The sequence below is a fragment of the Dipodomys ordii genome, unplaced genomic scaffold, assembly GCF_000151885.1.
Source record: "Dipodomys ordii isolate 6190 unplaced genomic scaffold, Dord_2.0 Scaffold140, whole genome shotgun sequence".
NCBI lineage: Eukaryota > Metazoa > Chordata > Mammalia > Rodentia > Heteromyidae > Dipodomys > Dipodomys ordii.
The window spans coordinates 489,303-510,254 of record NW_012267356.1 but is presented as its reverse complement, the minus strand read 5'-3'; the positions used below and the strand labels follow the sequence as shown (position 1 = coordinate 510,254).

Here is a 20,952-nt window from a genome sequence, read left to right as displayed (position 1 = left end):
CATCAGGACCTACTTCGCTCAGAGGCACAGGTCCTGAGATCCCCATTGTCTCAGTTCTAGTTTCTGAATGACTATTCCCTTGTAAGCATGTCCTCTTTCATGACCTCTTGTTTCCTGCAATGACACCCAACCCCCTCTCATGATTGGTTCCTCTCATCATGGGGCCGGCTATAATTTCTTGTAACTGCAGGAGCACACACACACACACACACAAGCTCTTTCCTGAGCTTGGGCTGTAGAACATTGCCAGGAAGCATTGCCAAGGGGCCATAGCCCTTCCCACCAGGTGTGTTTCTACCTTGAGACTCAGCTCACTTGTCCCTCCCACAACACCTTCTTAAACATGGACAAGCCATTTAGAAGCCCCTCTGCAGGGATTAATAGACCAAAAAGAATGCCCCAAGGGTGAAAATTTAAAAACAAACAAAAACCTATATTTATCATGGGCACTGCCTTCCTCCACCTACTTGGAAAGGGGACTATTGATTTTTTGTTTTTGTTTTTTGCAGTTAATTTGGGGGGGCTGTGTCTACTTATAGCTCCCCCCTAGAAACTCTGTTATTCGTGGAACCTGCTTTGTGACTCCTGCTTTCTAATTAATTCACAGGTGCGCAGCACCAGAAGCATTCTCCTGATTCTGAAAGAAAATGATGCCAGAAAAAAAGGTGAGTGACACACAACTTCCACTTCTCCACACTAGTTCTCTGCCTCAGTTTGTCTTGCCAAACAGTAAGTAAGGCTTTGGGTGCGATCAGAGCCATAAAATTAGAAGGCAGTGAATATGTATAAGCTCTTCCTCCCCCCTCCCCCCCCACTCCACCACAAGCAGGAAAAAAAGAGGCCAATATTTCAGTCTTAGGAAGATGGACAAGAAATAATACCTGAGCTAAACTCAGATGTATATATCATCCACAGTGAGGCTGGAGCAGCCCAAACATCATGGATTAATTTTACATCTTACATGTAAGACCACCCCAAGTCTTTGGCAATAGAAGGGACTCATTCAATATCTAAATGTATCAGGAATTTAGAATTCCTACCTTGTGTATCTGTCTGATAACTAACAGTCCTTCCCGGCTTATTTGTAGTCTTGACAGAGGTAAAGCCTTATCATACATCCTAGACCATTTGACCCTAAAATTTCACAGCACTGGGGGAGAGGGAAGCTGATTCCAGGGGAAGACATTCTTATCTCCATCTCTTTTGTTGCTGTTGGTGATTACTGTTATTGTTGAAGTCAAGGTGACCTGCTGCTATCCATTCGGCTAACTACATGCCAGGAAGAGTGGTTTACTTGAGTAATATAGTATGCAGAGGTCTCATCTGTGCCCCTGAAGCATCTCAGAGAGCGTCAAGTTCTCTAGTCCTCCATGCTGCTGGTGTGACTCATATAGCTGCGAACATCCACAGGCTTGAAGTACTACTGTACTTCCTACTACTGTTTCCTCCTCTGTGTAGATACATAACAAAACCAGTTACTTGGCTTGCTAAACTCCACTTGAAGACAAAGGGCTTATGTTCAGTGCTTCTGTCTTTCCTCCTCTCTCTCAGTGGATTCTAATTTTCACCATAACAACAAAACAAACCCACTTGTTACCTTGGGCCAGTCTCTGAAAATGCAATGCTTAATGTTAGAGAAACAGGGCAAAAGGACTAGAGAATTGTCCTCAAGGTCTGACATTGGGCTCGTAGGTTCAAGCTGAGATTCTACTTTAGAATGTTTAGGTACATATAACACTCATGCATATATGATGAACTTACATGTAGATGGCTATGTTGTCATAGTAGAAACAAAAACTCAGGGGGAAATAAAGCTTCCTGTGTGTATACTTTGGCTAGGAAAACAGAGTTGCCTTCCTTAGCTAGTTAAATGACCCTTAATAAGTTTATTCTGTTTCCCGGGCCTAATCTCAAAACTTCAATTCTCTCAAACATTTTTGCAGTTCCAAACAGTGTTCATGTTGTGAATATCTCTCACTGCCCTTCAATTTAATTTTTCTTTTAGATAATTACTTGCTATTTCAAGAGTCATATAATTGGACCAACCCAGAATGATCTGTTTTATTATCGTCCCTCTGCATATATGACTAATATTTAAGAGTAAATGTAATGAGAGAGTAGGTAGTTGGGAGTGTGTATTAAAGAGGATGAGCCAACTGTAATCTAATTGAAACTTTCACCATCAAATAAATATAACGAGTCCTGTAGTAAATTATAAACAGAGAAAGTCCACAGTAGTGTGCTGTGGGAGTTGCCACAGGAAAATGAGTTTATACAGAGAACAGAAGCTGACTAGCAAAAAGGAATTGGGAGAGATTTGACGCTATAGACTAGAAACAAGATGGCGGCCACCACTGAGTGAAACTTAGAAAGGAATTTAGGCATCTGAATGCTACTAAGTAGTAATTAAGTCAGGCAGGCAAAAAAATAAAAATAAATAAATAAAATACAAAACAACCATATACCTTAGGGATTGCCAAAACATAGAAAGCAAGTGGCCTGCGGTCATAGAAGAAAGAGGTGGCATCTCAAGAAAGTGAACTTGAAATTTTTCCTGGCCCCCTTCAAGTGCTGGCATAGCTACACAAGAAGAGTTCACATTGGTGAATAAGTATTCGCTTGAGAGTAAATGTTTCTAGTCTGGGAGCTTGGAAAAGATAGACCTGTATGCATATAGTAAGACCTACAAGAAAGTAAGGATGCAAATGTAAAACCAGTCTACCCCTAACAAGTCTTGAATAAAGTTGAAACTCAGCAGTTGTGGGTTACGGCACACAGGATTTATAAACAGAAATTATAATTTTCAGTGATTATATGCAATTGCACAAAAATAATGTTTAATACCTAGTTCATAGTATGTCCTGTAAATCAGATTTCTTCCTATCCATCATAGGCCACAAAATTCCTTGAGTCACTAAACAACAACAACAAAAATAGAGAATAATGCCACAAGGCATTTCATGAAAAAGCTACCATAGGAACATTTTTTTTTACATTTGCATGGAATTTTATTTTATTTTATTTGACTGTAAAGATGCTGTATAGAAGGCAGGCTCCAGTAGCTCACGCCTGTAATCCTAGCTACTCAGGAGTCTGAGATCTGAGGATCGTGGTTTAAAGCCAGCCTGAGCAGCGAAGTCTGTAAGATATATTTCCAATTAACCACCAGAAAACTGGAAGTGGCACTGTGGCTCAAGTGGTAAAGTGATAGCCTTGAGTTGAAGAGCTCAGGGACAGTGCCCAGGCCCAGAGTTCAAGCCCCATGACCAACAACAACAAAAAAAAGATGCTGTATAGAGGGGTTACAGTTACATGAGTAAGGCAATGAGTACACTACTTGTCGACCATTGTTACTCCTTCCCTTGTTATTGTCCCACTATCCCTTCCCTCCCCATCCCACTACTTTCTACCCCACCCCATCTCCCTGCCCAAAGTTGTAAAGTTCATTTCCAATGTACTGTCCTGTGGGTATCCTTGTTGCAATGGGTCATCCTGTGCCCTTGTTCCAGCATTTTGTTATTCCCTTTCCCCTCCCCAGATTAGACAGATGTATATACAAGATGTAGGGTACCAAAATCAAGTACAGTGACAGCAGGGAATATACTATAGGGGGAAGAACATACAAAGGAAACAAAAAAAAAACCACACAGTACATTTAAAACAATAACAACAAAGGCAAACCTCTTGTGTCCACATCTTGGGGTTACCTTCACTTGGCATCATCTTATATGGATATATTTACATAGTTTTCAAGCTTTTCAGCTCATCTGATAAGATTATCCTATATGTATACTAATTATTGCAAATAAGGGTACCATGGGACCTATGTTTCTTTGGGTCTGGCTTACTTCACTTCACTTAGTATAATATTTTCCAAGTCTTTCCATTTCCTAACAAATGGGACAGTGTCATTCTTTCTGGTGGAGGCATAGAATTCATATATATCTATATATCTATATCTATATCTATACATATTTGATTAATTCATCTTGAGGGACATCTGGGTTGGTTCCATATCTTACCTATGGTAAATAGTTGTACTGGTAGTTTTAGTGTGGTCTTGTTTGTGATCGTTTGGGTAAATGCCCAAAAGTGGGATTGTTGGGTCATAGGGAAGCTCTATGTGGAATCTTTTGCTTTCTGAAGTGGTTGAACAAGTTTACACTCCCACCAACAATGCAGTAGGGATCCCTTCTGGCTACATCCCCTCCAGCATCTGTTGTTATTAGGTTTCTTGATTATAGCCATTCTAACTGGGGTGAGGTAGAATCTCAATGTTGTTTTGATTTGCATTTCTTTTATGGCTAGAAAGGTTGAGCATTTCTTCATGTGTCTATTGGCCATTCTTATTTCCTCTTCAGAGAAATCTCTCTTTAAGTCTTTAGCCTACTTGTTGATGGAGCGATTGTTTATTTTAGGAATTGTTTCTGGAGGATTTAATTTTTTGAGTTCTAAGTATATTTTAGATATGAGACCCTTGTCAGTTGTATGGCTAGTGAAGATCTTCTCCCTGTCTGCGGACTTTTTATTGATCTTGTTAGCTATGTCCTTTGCCATGCAGAAGCTCTACAATTTCATGCAATCCCATTTGTCCAACCTTTCTTTGATTTGTTGTGTTTCTGGGTCTTTATTAAGAAAATTTTGGCCTGTGCTAAGGAGCCCTAGAGTTTCTCCTATTCCTTCCTGTAATGTTTTATGGGTGTCTGCTTTTACTCCGTGGTCTTTGATTCAGTTGGAGTTGAGACTGGTACAGGGTAATAAATAAAGATCTAGCTTTAGTTTTCTACAGGTGAATAACCAATTTTGCCAGCACCATTTACTGAAGAGGCTGTCTTTCTTCCATCCTATTTTGTTGGTTCCCTTATCAACGATTAGGTGGCTATAGGTCTGCAAGCTCAGTTCTGGGTCTTCAGTTCTATTCCTGTGGTCTTCAGGTCTGTTCTTGTGCCACCAAGCTGTTGGATTACAATGGCCTTGTAGCTGAATTTGAAGTTTGGTATTGTTATTCCTCCAGCACTGTTCTTTCTGCTAAGGATTATTTATTGCTATTCGGGGTCTTTTATTGTTCCATGTGAATTTTTGGATTGCTTCTTCTATTTCATTGAAGAATGAGGTTGGCATATTAATGGGTATTGCATTGAATTTGTGATAGCCTTTGGCAGTATTGCCATTTTCATGATGTTAATCCTCCCTATCTAGAAGCATGGGAAGTTTTTCCACTTCTTTAGTTCTCCTTTAATTTCCTTTTTCAGGTTTTTAAAGTCTTCATCATAGAGGTCCTTCACTTCTTTAGTTAATTCCTAGGTATTTTATTTTTTGTGGGACTATTACAAAAGGAGTTGCTGTCCTGATTTCAGCTGTGCTCTTCTCATTATTGGCATACAGGAAAGCCATTGATTTTTGAGGGTTAATTTTATACCCTGCTACTTTGCCAAAGTTTTGAATCAGCTCAAGTAACTTGGGAGTGGAGTCCATGGAGTGCTTTAAGTACAAGATCATGTCATCTGCAAAATGGGAGCGTTTTACCTCATCTTTTCCTATTTGGATCCCCTTTATGTTTGCACGTTATCTTATTGCTCTAGCTCAGCATTCTAATACTGAATTGAAGAAGAGTGGAGAGAGTGGACATCCTTGTCTTGTTCCTGAGTTTAGAGGAAACTGCTTTAGTTTTTGCCATTAAGTATAATGCTGGCTGTATGTTTGTCATACACAGCCTTTATTGTATTCAGAAATATTCCCTGGATTCCTAGCTTCTCCAGAGCTTTCATCATAAAGGGGTGTTTGATCTTATCAAATGCTTTTTCTGCATCTATTGAGATAATCATGTGGTGGTTATTATCCTTGCTCTTGTTGATGTGATGTATTACTTTAATTGATTTGTATCTATTGAACCAGCTTTGTATCCCTGTAATAAATCCTGTTTGATCATGGTGTATGTTTTTTTTATTATTTTTTGAAGTCAATTGACCAGAATTTTGTCGAGAAGTTTTGCATCGATGTTCGTCAAAGAAATGTGTCTATAGTATCCTTTCTTTGATGAATCCCTGCCTAGTTTTGGGATGAGGGTTATGATGCCTTCATTGAAGGAGTTTGGTAGTGAATTTTCATTTTCAATTTCATTGAAGAGTTGGAGGAGTATTTGTGTGAGTTCTGCTTTGAAGGCCTTGTAGAATTCAGCAGTGAACCCATCTGGTCCTGGGCTTTTCTTGGATGGGAGGTCTCTTATTGCTGTTTCTACTTCGATGTTTGATATGGGTCTGTTAAATTGATTTAACTCATCTTGGTTTAATTTGGGCATATCAGTATTTGCTAGAAATTTTTCCATTTCATTCAGATTCTCAAAAATATTAACATAAATTTTTGAGAAGTATTTCCTTATAATGTTCTGAGTCTTGGTTGTTTCTGTGGTGATGTTTCCATTCTCATCTCTGAGTTTGCTTATTTGGGTATGTTCTCTTCTTTGTCTGGTAAGATTTGCTAAGGGTTTGTCAAGTTTGTTTTTGAAGAACCAACTCTTTGTTTTGTTGATTCTTTCTATGGTTTTTTTGGAATCTAATTCACTTAATTCTGATTTAATTTTAATTATTTGTTTCTGTCTACTGAACTGGGGTTTGGCTTGCTACTCTTTTTCAAGGAGCTTCAGGTGCATCATTAAATTGTTGGTTTCAGATCTCTCCAATTTATTGATGTAAGAACTCAGAGCTATGAATTTTCCTCTGAGTACTGCCTTTGCTGTGTCCCAGAGGAATTGGTAATTTATATGTTCATTTTTGTTTAAATATCATGAACATTGGAATTTCCTTTCTAATCTCTTCCATGGTTCAATAGTGTGTTGTTCAGCCTCCATGTGTTACAGGATTTTCTTTGGTGGCATTTGTTGTTGAATTCTAATTTTATTCCCTTGTGGTCTGAGAGAATGCAGGGCATAATTTCAGTGTTTCTGTATTTGGAGAGATTGGCTTTGTGATCTAAAATGTGGTCTATTTTGGAGAACATTACATGTGCTGCTGAGAAGAATGTGTATTCTGTTGCTGATGGGTGAAATATCCTATAAACATCTGTTAAGTCTAATTGGTCTAGGCATTTATTTAGATTTGTTGTTTCTCTGTTGAGTTTTTGCCAAGTTTATCTATCCAGTGGGGAAAGTGGTGTTAAAGTCACCAATAATCAATGTCTTTGGATCTATGTGAGATTTGAGGGAAAGTATGTTTCTTGGATAAATTTGGGTGCTCTGGTATTTGGTGAATAGATATTTAGAATTGTTATATCCTCCTGTGAGAAAGATCCTTTTATTAGTTTGTAGTGTTCTTCTTTATTTCTTCTCACTAATTTTAATTTGAAGTCTATTTTATCTGATATTAGGATTGCTACTCCAGCCTGCTTATGGAGGCTGTTTGCCTGGTAGGTTTTATTCCAGCTTTCACTGTCAGAACATGTTTGTTTTTGTAGGGAATGTGAGTTTTTTGAAGACAGCAGATAGACAGATCATGGTTTTTTTTTTAGAGATTCTATGTCGTTTGATTGGAGAGTTAAGTTCATTAATATTGAGAGTTAGGATTCATAGGTGTTTGGTAGCTCCTGCCATGTTATCCACATTCTTGGGGGCTGTGTCACCTAGGTTCTGCCTATGTTTACTGATTGATTGTTTGGGGGATGTTTCTCTGTCTTCATCAGGTTCTAGTTGGTTCTCTATGTGTAGGAAATCTTGACGTATCTTTTGTAGTGTCGGTTTGGTGGAGACATATTGTTTCAGTTTTTCTTTGCTGTGGAAGGTTTTTATTTTTCCCTCAGTTATGAAGGAGAGTTAGCTGGGTACTCTATTTTTGGTTGATAATTGTTTGTCTTTAGGGCATGACATATTTTATTCCAGGCTCTTCTTGCTTTCATGGTCTTGGCTAAGAAATTTGTAGTTATCCTGATTGGTTTTTTAGGTGATTGATCTTTTCTCCCTGACAGCTTTAAGAGACAAAAACTAAAAAATGGACAAAAAAGTTCAGAAATTTCTGGGGAGCACCATGTGTTTTCTCTAACACTGGAAAGCTAACTGCCTATATGTAATTAAATTTCTTCATTTCCTTAAGGATTCTCATAGATATATACTGCCTTTTGGACATTTATTTTCTCTTCTTTATCAGCAGCTTCACTTTCTTTTTCAACCCTCTTTCATAGGTCTCTGATGTGACTATTAACAGACATTGCTTTACATTTCTAAAACTGCCCCACCTCTCTCCTGCAACTCATGGGTCAGAACTTTGAATTTCTAATATCCAACATCACTATGATCATTTTCTTTATTCTTTCCTTTCATGTTGGCTTCACCGAAGGGAACAGATTCTTGTCTTATCAAATTCAGTGGTACCTGTACTGGGTCCCATCTTAAGCACCTCTTAAATAACTTCTTATTCTTAATGTAATTTTATTGTGATTATTAAGGTGTTAAAGGGCTTACCAATTCATAAATCCAGTAATGAGTACGTTTCTTTTTTTATGGACAGTGTCACTGCTTCCTGTGCTTTCCCTTAGTTTCCTCCTTCCATCCTGCCCACAAGTTACATAGTTCATTTTTCACATAGACATTTAAATAATGTCTAACTGTTCTATGTTCAAATGGCTTCAGGGTGTAAGATAAGCTTTCTATGTGACTACGAAAAGCCAGGGAGGGAATAAAGTAAAGGCTACATTCAAATAAAAGGGGTCGACTGGCTCCAGTGCAGCTCTGACTAGTGAGTACAGGCAAGGGAGAGGATCCCCAATGCTGTCAGAGAAGAGTCAGGGTTTTCAAAAGAACCTAGATAGCCAGAGGCCTGTAGAGGAAATCTTTTTTTCATGCATTAGGAATTAGCTCAATTTCTTTTATAATAAATACATGGGAGCCAAACCAGACACATTGAGGTAGAAACTGTATGTCTCCCCACACTGACTCTTCTATTCTATTCTACCACATCCATCACATGGGATCCTGAGGCCAAAATGGTCATACGTGAGGTTGCCTGTCTCAATTGAACTGGAGACAGACTTGACATGGAACAGAGATTTGTATGGTGTTTTCCTGGGGAAGGGGGTATGGTGTGGGGAACATGGTGGATGGAGAAGCATTTGTCAACACATACCAAAGTAAGTATTCTGAATTATGAGTCTTTGGCCTTTATTGAATGCAAAGGAAAAGTCCATTCTTAGATCCCCAATAGAACTGGATATGGAACATACCCACCAACCTAATTATCCACCTAGTATCTCTAGAAATCCAGATGCTTTCTACCTAATGCTTGTTCCTAAAAAAAATCCTTCATTACTGTCAGCTTCCAATGGTCCATACACCTTCCTTCTTGAGCTTGACTTCAGCTACTAGTGGCATTTTTCCACATCTGTAAATGAGTTTCCTCGAAGAATTCTGTCAGGCCTAGTTAATCATTTTCTGACCAGACTAGAACACTGCTTTTTGGTGTCAGGTTACCTCATATGCTATGAACCAGGTAGACATTTGATTCCTTTGAGTTTCTGCCCATGGGTGAGTTGCTTGCCCCTGGTCTAATGAGTTACCTTGGGAAGTGGAGGGAATTTTGTGGTGGGTACAGTGCTTTGCTGACCACTAGTTACTGTAGTCTTCGAAGCCTAGATGAGCCAGGCAGTTAGGGATATAACCGTGGTCATTAGTTAGTGACTGAGAATATACTAGGAAGTGACTGAGACACCAACCAATGCTTAAATAGGGAAGGAGATTCAGAGAAAGAAAGAAAAAGAACTGACTAATATTTCTTCCAGGTCTTGCAGGAAAATAGAAAATATTCTGACCTCATCTGCTCAGTGAACAAGGCTATGAATCATAATAGGGAAAGGCGAAGTCTAAGGAGGCTGCCATTTTTGTTAGGGTACAAACTAGCACCCAACCCCTAGCTTTAGTGTCCCAAGAGGAAATGGGCAAATAAGGAAGTCAGAGAGAGACAGAGAGGGAAAAAATCCAGAGATGAGATTGACATAGAAAGCTGGACTATAGGTTTGATTTCTTAGCTGCATTTGCCAACTTCTGGACTTCTCTTTCATAGGTTCTGAGTGTTTTTTCCATACTTATGACTTTTTGTTCTAGCTCCTCCGTCCTACACATAATTGGGATGGATGAGGGGGAAGAATTTAATAGTAGAGGCCTTGACAACCTGTTCAGAAAAAAGTAGCTGAGTACTTCCACACTTTTTTTCTTTCTTTATTGAAATTAAGTGATGACATGAACTTCACAATGTTGTGAGATAGTGATACTTAGCTAAGTCACAAACACATTTAAACCTTCACAAGGTGAATTGTCATTATCATGGTCCATAAAGCTTATAAACTCTACAAACTTTGACAATACAACTATTTCTTCCAAAGAGGGTGATATGTATATTTCTTTCATTTGCTTAGCGTAAGCTGTTCCCTCTTTCTCTCTCATTCCCTCCCTCCCATTGCTGCCCTTGAGTTGCTTAATTCACTTTAATCAATGTCCAATGCAGCTGATGGACCCCTCTGCTCTGTTTTTTCACCAGTTTCCCTCTGATTTTGTGCCCTCCTCCTAGGTTCCCTCATATGTGCACCATCTCACCATTCTTAAGAGAGAAAATCTCACCTGCTTAACATAAACGTATAGAACCCCCAGTATACTGGATCCAAGAAGGAGCACTTCTAGACACATCCCTACAAACATCAGACATGAATAGCAAGGAACTGACTTTAAAAGCCACAAAATTAAAGAAGGAGCTATATTAAAATGGAAAGAAAATCAGAATCACTGCAGACCTCTCCACACAAGGAGAGCCTGGAATTGTATACTCTAAGCACTGAAGATCAACAATTACCAACCCAACTGATCTACACAGCAAAACTATCATTTACATTAGAGGGTAGATCCAAAACCTTCCATGACAAACAAAAATTAGAAGAATTCATGATCACTAAATCAGCATTACAAAGAATTCTAAAGGGAGGAATACAATCTGAAGAAAACAGTCAAAAATCAAAGAACCACATCAGACAAAAATCACTAGAAGATCAATTTAGGAAACACAGGAAAAGGATAAAAACAAAATATAGGAAATTAAGAAAATGGCAGGAAACATGACACATTTCTCTACGATAAACCTAAATATTAATGTACTCAATTCTCTAATCAAAAGAAGAATAGCAGATTGGATAATAAATAAGATCTATTGTTCAAATTTTGTTTTGGGTTATTTTAATTGATTAAAGCTTCCACTAATTATGATATATATTTTTAATGTATTACCTGCATGTCACATTTATTGAATAAATAAAAGATATTCATCTCTGATCTTATATAAAAGAATTCAGCCAGGTGCTGATGGCTCGTGCCTGTACTCCTAGCTACTCAGGAGGCTGAGATCTGAGGATCCCAGTTCAAAGCCAGCCTGGGCACAAAAGTCCATGAAACTCTTATCTCCAATAAACCACTCAGAAAACTGAAAGTGGTGCTGTGGCTCATGTGGTAGATTACCTGCCTTGAGCTGAGGAGCTGAGGGACACCGCCCAGGCCTAGAGTTCAAGCCACGGGTCCAAAAAAAAAAATTCAGAAATTTTGCACAAAATAACATACCTTTAGATATAAAGAACCATCAGGAGTGTCATAAAGGCTGGCAAGCTAACTTGTAATAGAAAATAGTCCTATTGCAAAAAAAAAAAAAAGCACAGTCCCAAGCATAGGATCTTTTTTCCTCAAGAAAAAGAAAAGCGGGCCGCTGTAGCTCATGCCTGTAGTTCCAGCTACTCAGGAGGCTGAGATCTGAGCATCATGGTTCAAAGCCAGCCCAGGCAGGAAAGTCCATGAGACTCTTATCTCCAATAAACCACCAGAAAACTGGAAGTGGCGCTGTGGTTCAAGTGGTAGAGCACATAGGCCCAGAGTTCAGGCCCCACAACTGACAAAGAAAAAAAGAAGGGAAAAAGAAAAAGAAAAGAAAGGTGGATTGTAAAGTGCAAAGCAGACCCTTCACAAAACCAAATACTTCAGCCTAAGAATAAGCAAAGCAACCACATGGTTACACTGTGGCTACACAGTGTAATCATTTAAGTATTCATCCTAACAATCCTTCACAACAAGCAGGGATTAAACAGAACACATTTTTGTCTAGGCAGAAACAAGTTGCTGGAGTTTCTTCACACTTTCCAGACAAAACAAGACACTCCTCTCTTTGCAGAAGGAGAGACGAAAGGGTAGATAGTTCCACTATATGATCACATTAGGATGCAAAGTTGCCCCTGGTAATTCTCAGGCCAGATTTCTGTGTTCTGCTTTCAAAATTCAATACAATTTATTTGGCTAAATATAGAGTGTTTTACTTTAGGTTTTTGTTTTTGTTTTTTTAAATAAGTACTCACAGAGCAGGTCCATGTGGAGGTTACACAACAACAGCCAATGAGGGCAGAAAATTCTGTGTGTCCAAACATTGACTCGAGACAGAATCAGTCTTAGATGAAAACTTCTTTATAAATCTCACATAATAAAATGTAAAAATGTATGCCATTATAATCCTAGTTGCTGGAGGCTGAGATCTGAGGATCCTGATTCAAAGCCAGCCTGGCAGAAAAGTCCCTGAGATTCTTATTTCCAATACATTATGACAAAAGCCAGACATAGAGCTGTGACTCAAGGGAGAGAGCACTAGCCTTAAAGACAGAAGCACAGGGATAGTGCCCAGGTCCTGAGTTCAAACTCCGGACTGGTTCAACAAAATAAAATAAAATAATGACTAAACAAAATAAGCAGACAGATATGTAAATGAGATATAGCTAACATGCCAATGCTAATTAAAATTATCTGAGAAATGAAATTTCTTACTGGTAAAAGCTTAAACACTGACTGATAGTTGGCCTCTTGAGAGTTCAAGTACAAATTGAGATCTCTAGAATCAGACTCAGTGTCTGCTTTGTGGTAATGAGAGCGTCTAGCGAGAGCACCTTTACCTAAGGGAAAGGATGACTCCCGGGCAAGGACAGGTGGGCTGGAAAGTCACTGAAGTACAGGTATGTGACCACTCCTATCCCCTCCTGAATCTTCAATAGTCCCAGACATCTGGGAGCATTTCCTTGGGGGTATCCCCAGCTGGTTTTCCACCCTTGCACCTGGAAAGTGATAACACCAGCAGCCTCCTCTTTGTTCCCAGGGGAGCAAATGGATCCTTGGTCTGAAATGGAAGCAGGTGTTAACATCCAGTGAAAGTAACAGGTTCAGAGCTGGAAGGGATCCATTACCCATCCTTTTCTCAGAAGGGCTGGAGTTATTACAGAACGCTCAAGACCATCCTGCTAGGGCAGGATTCCTAACTCCTCCAAAGTTTCAAGCATCCAGATACCCAATCTTTTAGAGGTCTAGTTAAAAATCCAGATTGCTCACCCTCAGCACAAGTCTTTCCTTCAAAAGGGCTCAAGGATGTGCTTTTCTAACAAATTTCTAGCAATATGAACCTTCTTTCTGGGGGCCAGAGGATACCACCCTGGGAGAAGCCCAGTGCCAGATTCCATGCCTAAAATTACACTCACAATCTGTGTAAGAGCATGTGCCTGTGTGATTTTCCCCCCTAGAATAGGTTTCCTAGACCCCATCAGAAATTAAGCCAACCAATCAAGAAAACAAAAACCAATATTTTTAGCAACATCAAATAAGTCAAAATAGCTAGAGAAATGCTGGTGTGTATGTGTGTGCTTAAGAGAGAGAGAAAGGGAGGGAGAGAGAGGAGAGAGACAGAGATAGAGAGAGGGGGAGAGAGAAAGAGAGAGAGAGAGAGAGAGAGAGAGAGAGAGAACACAGTGGTTCAGAAAGTAAAATTATGTTAGATAGAGCAAAGTTAGCTCACCAGAAGTGCCCAGGACCATTGCATAAAAGCTGGGTAATGGTTCACAGGCACAATTGAAAGAAAAAAGGATTGGGATAGGAATTAATATTCTCACCCTACAGGAATTTATTTTTAATTATAGATAATTATGTTGAATTACAACAAGATGATTTGAAGCATTACACCAATTCAAGAGTAATAAAGTATGAATTACCGATGCAATCTTTCAACATGTAACCTATCCATCAACACTGGAACAGCCACAGACAAAAGGCTATGATCTGACATTATTAATTTTATGGTGTCACAGTTAAAACTGGCCTTCAATTTGTCCTTTATGGTCTCCCCTAGGGCTCCCAAGCATTTGCCAGGCAAATGCTTGCACAGGCCCAAGAAGATCTACAGCTCTGTAGGTGCTATCCACCCACTGATTGGTTTTTGGAACCCCTTGCTTTGTAGAGACAGTGGAACACAATCCTTACAAACACAAACTGTGTCCAGTGGAACTTGTTTCGAATCTCACCTTTGACCACTGATAGCTATATGGCCTTGAGCAAGTTACTTCAACCTCTCTGAGCCAATAAAAGGAAAATGATGGCATAGGAGATCAAGTCCTGTCTTGTACTGTGATGTCACTAATAGTTACTAATAATATTTGACTATTATGTTTAGAAACTAGAACCTTATTCCAAGAAGCCCTCTCAGGACTGGTGTTATTTAACAGGGCATGGCAGGCTGCCTAGTTTTCACAAGGGTTATAGCTCACAGTCTGAGGAAATGAGCTTGCTGGCAGGGAAGACCTCTTTAGTCAGTGATGGGAGAACATGATTGCCTACCTTACTGATTAATCCTGCATCTGAGAGACTACAGCCTGAGGAAGATGGAGGGGAGATTAACAAAAGGACAAAGTAGATTATAAATGTCTCCCACACAGCGACTGTTACTTCCTAGAGCAAGAAAGCTGATTCTGTGACTATCTTCCTCAAAGTGAAAAGACTCCACAAGAAAGGAAAAGAAAATCAGTGCTGCAAATCATCTATGAGTCACTTTTGTTTGCCTAGTATATTACATGTTGTCCTTTGTATTAGGATTAAAATCCACAGTACTCTTATTCCAAATTTCACATGCTCAAAATTAAACCATTCTGTCTTTACCAAAACAGCTGACAGACCTACTTCATAGCCATGTGACTTTAAACAGAAGAAAGACAGTTGATGTGCCAAGAAGAAAGGTCATAGAATATGCCTACAATGATTGAAAGTCAGTTAGAAACAAAACACTTCCCAATACCAGAACAAACATTAATGACAGAACATAAAAATAATTTGACCTGCTGGGTGTTGGTGGCTCACACCTGTAATCCTAGCTACTAAGGACGCTGAGATCTGAGGATCACAGTGCAAAGCCAGCCGGGGCAGGAAAGCCATGAGACTCTTATCTCCACTTCTCAGAAAACTGGAAATGGCGCTGTGGCTCACATGGTAGAGCGCTTGCCTTGAGCTGAAGAGCTGAGGGACAGTGCCCAGGCCGAGTTCAAGCCCCACAACCGGCAAAAAAAATAATAATTTGACACAAAATTTCAAACCACAGAGCCTTGACACAAAATCTCAGATCACAAGGTCTTCTTTCTCTCTCTGGAACCCACCTCTGGGTTAGATAGGTCAAATGGCAAAGGCAACAAGGTCAAAGGCCTGCTGGGGGCAGCAGAGAGTTGAGAGTAGAAGGGAATCCTTGATTACTAAACTCAAGAGAGGGGAGTCAACAATATATCTTGTGCTAAGTTTTCTTTGGTCTTTAAGAATAGGGCTCTGCAAGACGCATAGACCTAGGCTAGCTAGGGTAGACCTCCAGACATATTTTGCATTGGGGCCAGTAGACATTAGTATTTGGGACAGGTTGGCAAAGGGTTAGCTAAAGGAATAAATACAGCTAATAGAGTTAGAGTCCTGCTAATTTTTGAAGTCCTAGAGACATAAACCAGTACAGGTCTCTGGCTCTAAGCAAAAGGCTAAAACCTGGATCCAGATTTGATTCATATACTTAGTTTAGATTTCTTCATGATCTTTTGTGACAAGAATATGTCTTATCCACATCTTCTCCTTCAGCCATTCAGATTAAGGACATCTATTGTGGGTGAGATGCTATCCTCTAATATGCTTACTGCTTTCCAAAGGAATTTGTTTCTGTATATTTCAAGACATGAGACACACATAAACAAGGCATATAGCCTGGCATCAGTGGCTCACACCTGTAATCCTAGCTACTCAGGAGGCTGAGATCTAAGGATCTCCGTTTAAAGTCAGCCCAGTTTGAAGCCAACTTGGGCAGGAACAACCATGAGACTCTTATCTCCAATTAACTACCAAAAAGCCAGAAGTGAAACTGTGGTGCAAGTGATAGAGCACCAGCTCAGGGACATGCCCAGGCCCTGAGTTCAAGCCCCAAGACCAATGCCAGATAAGAAGAAGGAAGAGGAAGAGGAGGAGGAGGAGGAGGAGAAAAAAGAGGAAGAGGAAGAGGAGGAGGAAAAGGAGGAAGAGGAAGAGGAGGAGCAGGAGGAGGAAAAGGAGGAGAAGGAGGAGATCATTTAACAACACATTGGCATCTGTCAAATTCTATATACAGAGATTTCTTGTGGTCTCAGAGAGTTTGGGTCTGCTCCACAAAGGAGGTAGGGGATAACTGGTTCTTGAAAAACACTAGGTTTAGATCAGTAGAGCAACAGAACAGAGTGTAGGCCACAAGTGGGAGACTGAAGGAACTGAGAAGAGGCAGTGGGACCACACATGGCACAGTGAGATCAATTTGGCTAACATGAATTCATACTGAAAAAAGAACATTTATCCTGTGATTTTAAAAACAATCTCGTATTCCTGTCTGTAATACCATAAATCATACTAGGCCCCAGTTTGGGGGTTGGGAAAATATGCTCCCCATATGTTATTGCCAGCCCTGACAAACCTCTTGAAGTGAGGAGAGAAGACCCTGTGTATACCTCTTTTTTAATCTTTTAAAAATTATCTTCAAGTAATTGTTCAAAAGGGTTTCAATTCAACACACCATTTATGAGTGCAACACATCTTAATCAATGGCACCCCTTTCCTTGTTCTCCCTTGGGTATAATTCAAATACTCCGCCCTTCCACAGTATTTAGAATTCAGTAAGCTTAATAAACCCATACAATTTGTTCTCTGACTTTGAGTTACATTCCTAATAAATATTTAATTATCAAAAATGAAGTTAAATCTAAGGATCTAAATTTTCAGCTGTGCATTTACAACATTTCTTTTCCTTTTGCTGTATTGTTTTATATTCTGAGAGTAAAGCTTAGGAAACTAAATATCTTTGAACAAAGCCACCCATCTGCTTAGGGGAAGCATTTCTTCCCCATCAGCATGTAAGAACTAACTGTGTTTCCCACATTTTCTTATCATTTACCGAAGAGCCAAATACACCACACAGTTGTCCTATGCTCCACATTGCACTAGCAGCTGTGTGGAAGACACAGGAACATGTTTTTTTGCTAAAAGAGGTATGATTACTGGATGGTGTAGAGGATAATAGTTCATAGCTAATAACAGTAAGTATACTCCATTATTTTTAATTAGCTAATCCCATCATATTCAGCTCTTACTATAAAAGCTCGGCTACAACAGAAAAGTGTTTGTGAGTCAATGAATGAATGAATGAATACATGCAGGAAGACTATTGGTGATAATGCTGCAGATATTTCTCCAACCGTAGTCAGTCAATGAAGTGCCTGCATCAGACTCAACCAGAATATTGATTTACAATGTATGGCTCTCAAAGATGATGTTGAGAAAACAATTTCAGCAAGCTCCTCAGCGGATTCTGATAGACTCTTTACTGTAGAGAGTAGAGAGACTTTGGAAGACAATGAAAATTGAGCTGAGAACTATTCTACTAACTCTAAATGTTGGGCAAAGAGAAGCCAGGACAGAGAGTTTTGATGGCTTTCCCGAGAGATCTGTAAGCAGAATATCCTGGATGTATAATATGAGGCTGTGGCTTATAGAACAAAGTGGTCATGAGAAACAGAACACAGAATTCAGCCTGGGACTGAGACTTGGTTTCTAGGATACAGAAACACAAGGGTATCCTGTACCAACATAAACGATGACCAGAGCCCAGACAGAATTACTACCTTGCACTGTGAATCTTAGCATCTTTCCAGAAACGGAACAACAGATGCTGGAGGGGTATAAAAAAGAATCCCATGAGGGCAGGCCTCAGCAGCCATAGACTAAATCCTTTGGGAAGATTGCATGGCTTTAATAATTTGGTCTTCTATTTGTAAGTGGCAAGGATCACTGGGCAGCTTATTAAAGAGCACTTGAGAAGATAAATCTAAGAAGTACATAAAGATTGTATTGGAGGGGCAAAATCATAGGCAGGAAATCTATTACAAAGAACACTATTTCAATTTATTAATTACAGTGTGCCCTATTTTGGGATGGCTACCACATTTTCAACCAGCACTGATTGCTTCAGACTGACTCAAAAGTACAGACATGATACCCATCTTATCGCCTTTTATGTTTCCCTCTATGCATGATGCTGAAATAACAGGCAATCTCATTCTGAATACATTACCTCCCAGTATTAGAAATACATTCTGAGTTTTAATTCAATGCAAACCATATTTATCATTATTTTAAAATTGTTTTGCATTTACTCAAAAATATGTATTGTAACTTGAGGGTATGGATGGGGTTGAGAAAGGAGGGGAAGGACAATGGAAGAGGTGACATTAATCAAGATGCATTGTACTCATAATCTGACTCATTGAATTGAAACCCCTTTGTCCAACAACTTAAAGATGATAATAGTATATTTTTAATGTACTAGAAAACAAACAAAAAAGTATTGCATGCTCCCTTTTGTGCTAGCTAACTATTAAAAAATACTGGTGATAAAATAGCAAACAACAGAGACATAGTAGGCTAAGTTGCAAAGCACTGTCTCCTGGGAGACAGACATGAAACTGCAGAGTGTGCAAGGTCATTTCAGGCACAAGAGTTGAAGCAAAGTGACAGAGGCCCCAAGAGAGCTGTGCCCTCAATATTGAGAAAGTGAGGCTCCCATAAAGTGAAACAGTGGGGCCTCCAGTGTGTTACAAAAGAGTTTGAAATTTAACCTGCAAACATAATTAAAAGCCATTTGGAGGAAAGAAAGAAAGAAGGAAAGAAAGAAAAAAGAAAGAAAGAAAGAGAGGGAAGGAAAGAAGGAAGGAAGGAAGGAAGGAAGGAAGGAAGGAAGGAAGGAAGGAAGGAAGGAAGGAAAGGAAGGAGGGAGGAAGGAGGGAGGGAGGGAGAGAAGAAAAGGAAATGAGTTGACTGATCAGATCTGGGTTTTAGAAAATTGATTTTTACAATCAAGTGCAATATGAACTTGGAAAAGTAGACCCTTGAGATGAGTATATTGACTAGACATCATTACATAGCCTAGATTGAAAATTAATAAAAAGTGATTAGCCAAGTAGCCCAAAAGAGACTCAAAGGAGATAAAATCTAGAGGGCTTTATCAGATAAGCAGAAATGCTCAAAGTCTATATACTTATGAGCATATAAGATAATGCTAATTGAAAGGAACCCCAAGATATGGACACAAGAGGTTTTTCTTTGTTATTGTTGTTTTTAATGTACTATGTGATTTTTTTCTTTGTTTCTTTTGTATGCTCTTCCTCCTGTTGTCACTGTATTTGATTTGGGTACCTTGCGTCTTGTATATACATTTATCTAATTTGAGGAGGCAAAGGGGAATAACAAAATGCTGAAACAAGGACACAGGATGACCCATTGCAACAATGATACTCACAAGACACTATGCTGGAAATGAACCTTACAACTTTGGGGAGAGGGGCGTGGGAGAGTGGGGAAGGGAAGGGACAGTGGGAGAAAAACAAAGGAGGGGGTAATGATGCCTGACAAGAAATTTACTTATTACCTTATTATTACTGATGTAACTGTAACCTCTCTGTACAGCATCTTATCTAGGGGGCTTGTCAGTGCCTGAGAGCACAGGGGAAGACCAGACAAGAAATTGGAAAAACAAAACCTCTACCCCAATAACCACATGGATAAAGAATATATTTTATTAGAAAGTGAAGCAAGCTGGCACAGTCAGTTCTCATTCATCCTTAATAATACAGTTAGGAACATTCCATTAAATTCACTGATTCAACCACAACTCCCCTGAGGTCTCAATGTACCACCACTAGTTAACCTCACCAGGCATTTTCTTCTAATACATCCACTATTTGTCATAGACCTATTGTTAAGGGAAGTGCCATTTCTGGCATCATTTCTTGGCGCCATTTTTGTGGATTACAAAATGGTAGATTGACTGGGTGCCAGTGGCCCACACTTGTAATCCTGGCTACTCAGGGAAATTGAGATCTGAAAAGTATAGTTCAAAGCCAGCCTAGGCAGGAAAGTTCAAGAGACTTTTATCTACATTACCCCCACACACACAAAAAAAAAACAAAAAACAAGAAATGGAGCTGTGGCTCAAGTGGTAGAGCACTAGACAAGCATAAAGGCTGAGGAACACAGCCCAGGTTCTGAGTTCAAGTCCCAGGACCTGCACACACATACACACAAAAAGATTTTTTTTAATGGTACCGTGTAAACAAGGCTCTCCAGAGAGAAGAGCACTATATCTTCACATACCAGGCAGTAGAGGAAAACTCTCTGAGAGCCTTTCAAAAAACATTTAATAGGCTTAATTATAATATTTAAATAGCTATGTATCATGCACTTTTATCATGTTCACCCCTCTCTATTTCTGTCTCTGTTCTTCTCACTTCTGATGGGTCCTATTCCTCTTCTCAAATGATCCCCTTTTTCCTTCCATACCATTTCTAAAAAGCTAAATTCTCATTAGGAAGCTGAAACCTCTTGAAAGTGGGGAGGGGAAAGATGGGAGGAGAAAGGTGAATGGAAAAGCAATGGTGGACAAGTACAGTCATCATAATTAATGCATGCATGGGAAGTGATGTGCTTTGTGGGGTAAGGGCCCAGTGAGCGTGGGGGGGGAATGATGAAGGGAGTGACTAATCAAGATGCATCAGACACCTAAATGGATATGTTCAATTGAAACCTCCTCGTATAAC

At 39.4% G+C, this 20,952-nt stretch overlaps 1 long non-coding RNA gene across 1 annotated transcript; it reads left to right on the top strand.

Annotated features, from left to right (window-relative positions):
* The first annotated feature begins 221 nt into the window (after positions 1 to 221).
* On the top strand, positions 222 to 10,627 carry LOC105997152. The gene is made up of 3 exons (XR_001175636.1): positions 222 to 286; positions 608 to 665; positions 10,548 to 10,627. It is a non-coding gene; the product is annotated as an uncharacterized LOC105997152 (long non-coding RNA).
* Positions 10,628 to 20,952: the final 10,325 nt, after the last annotated feature.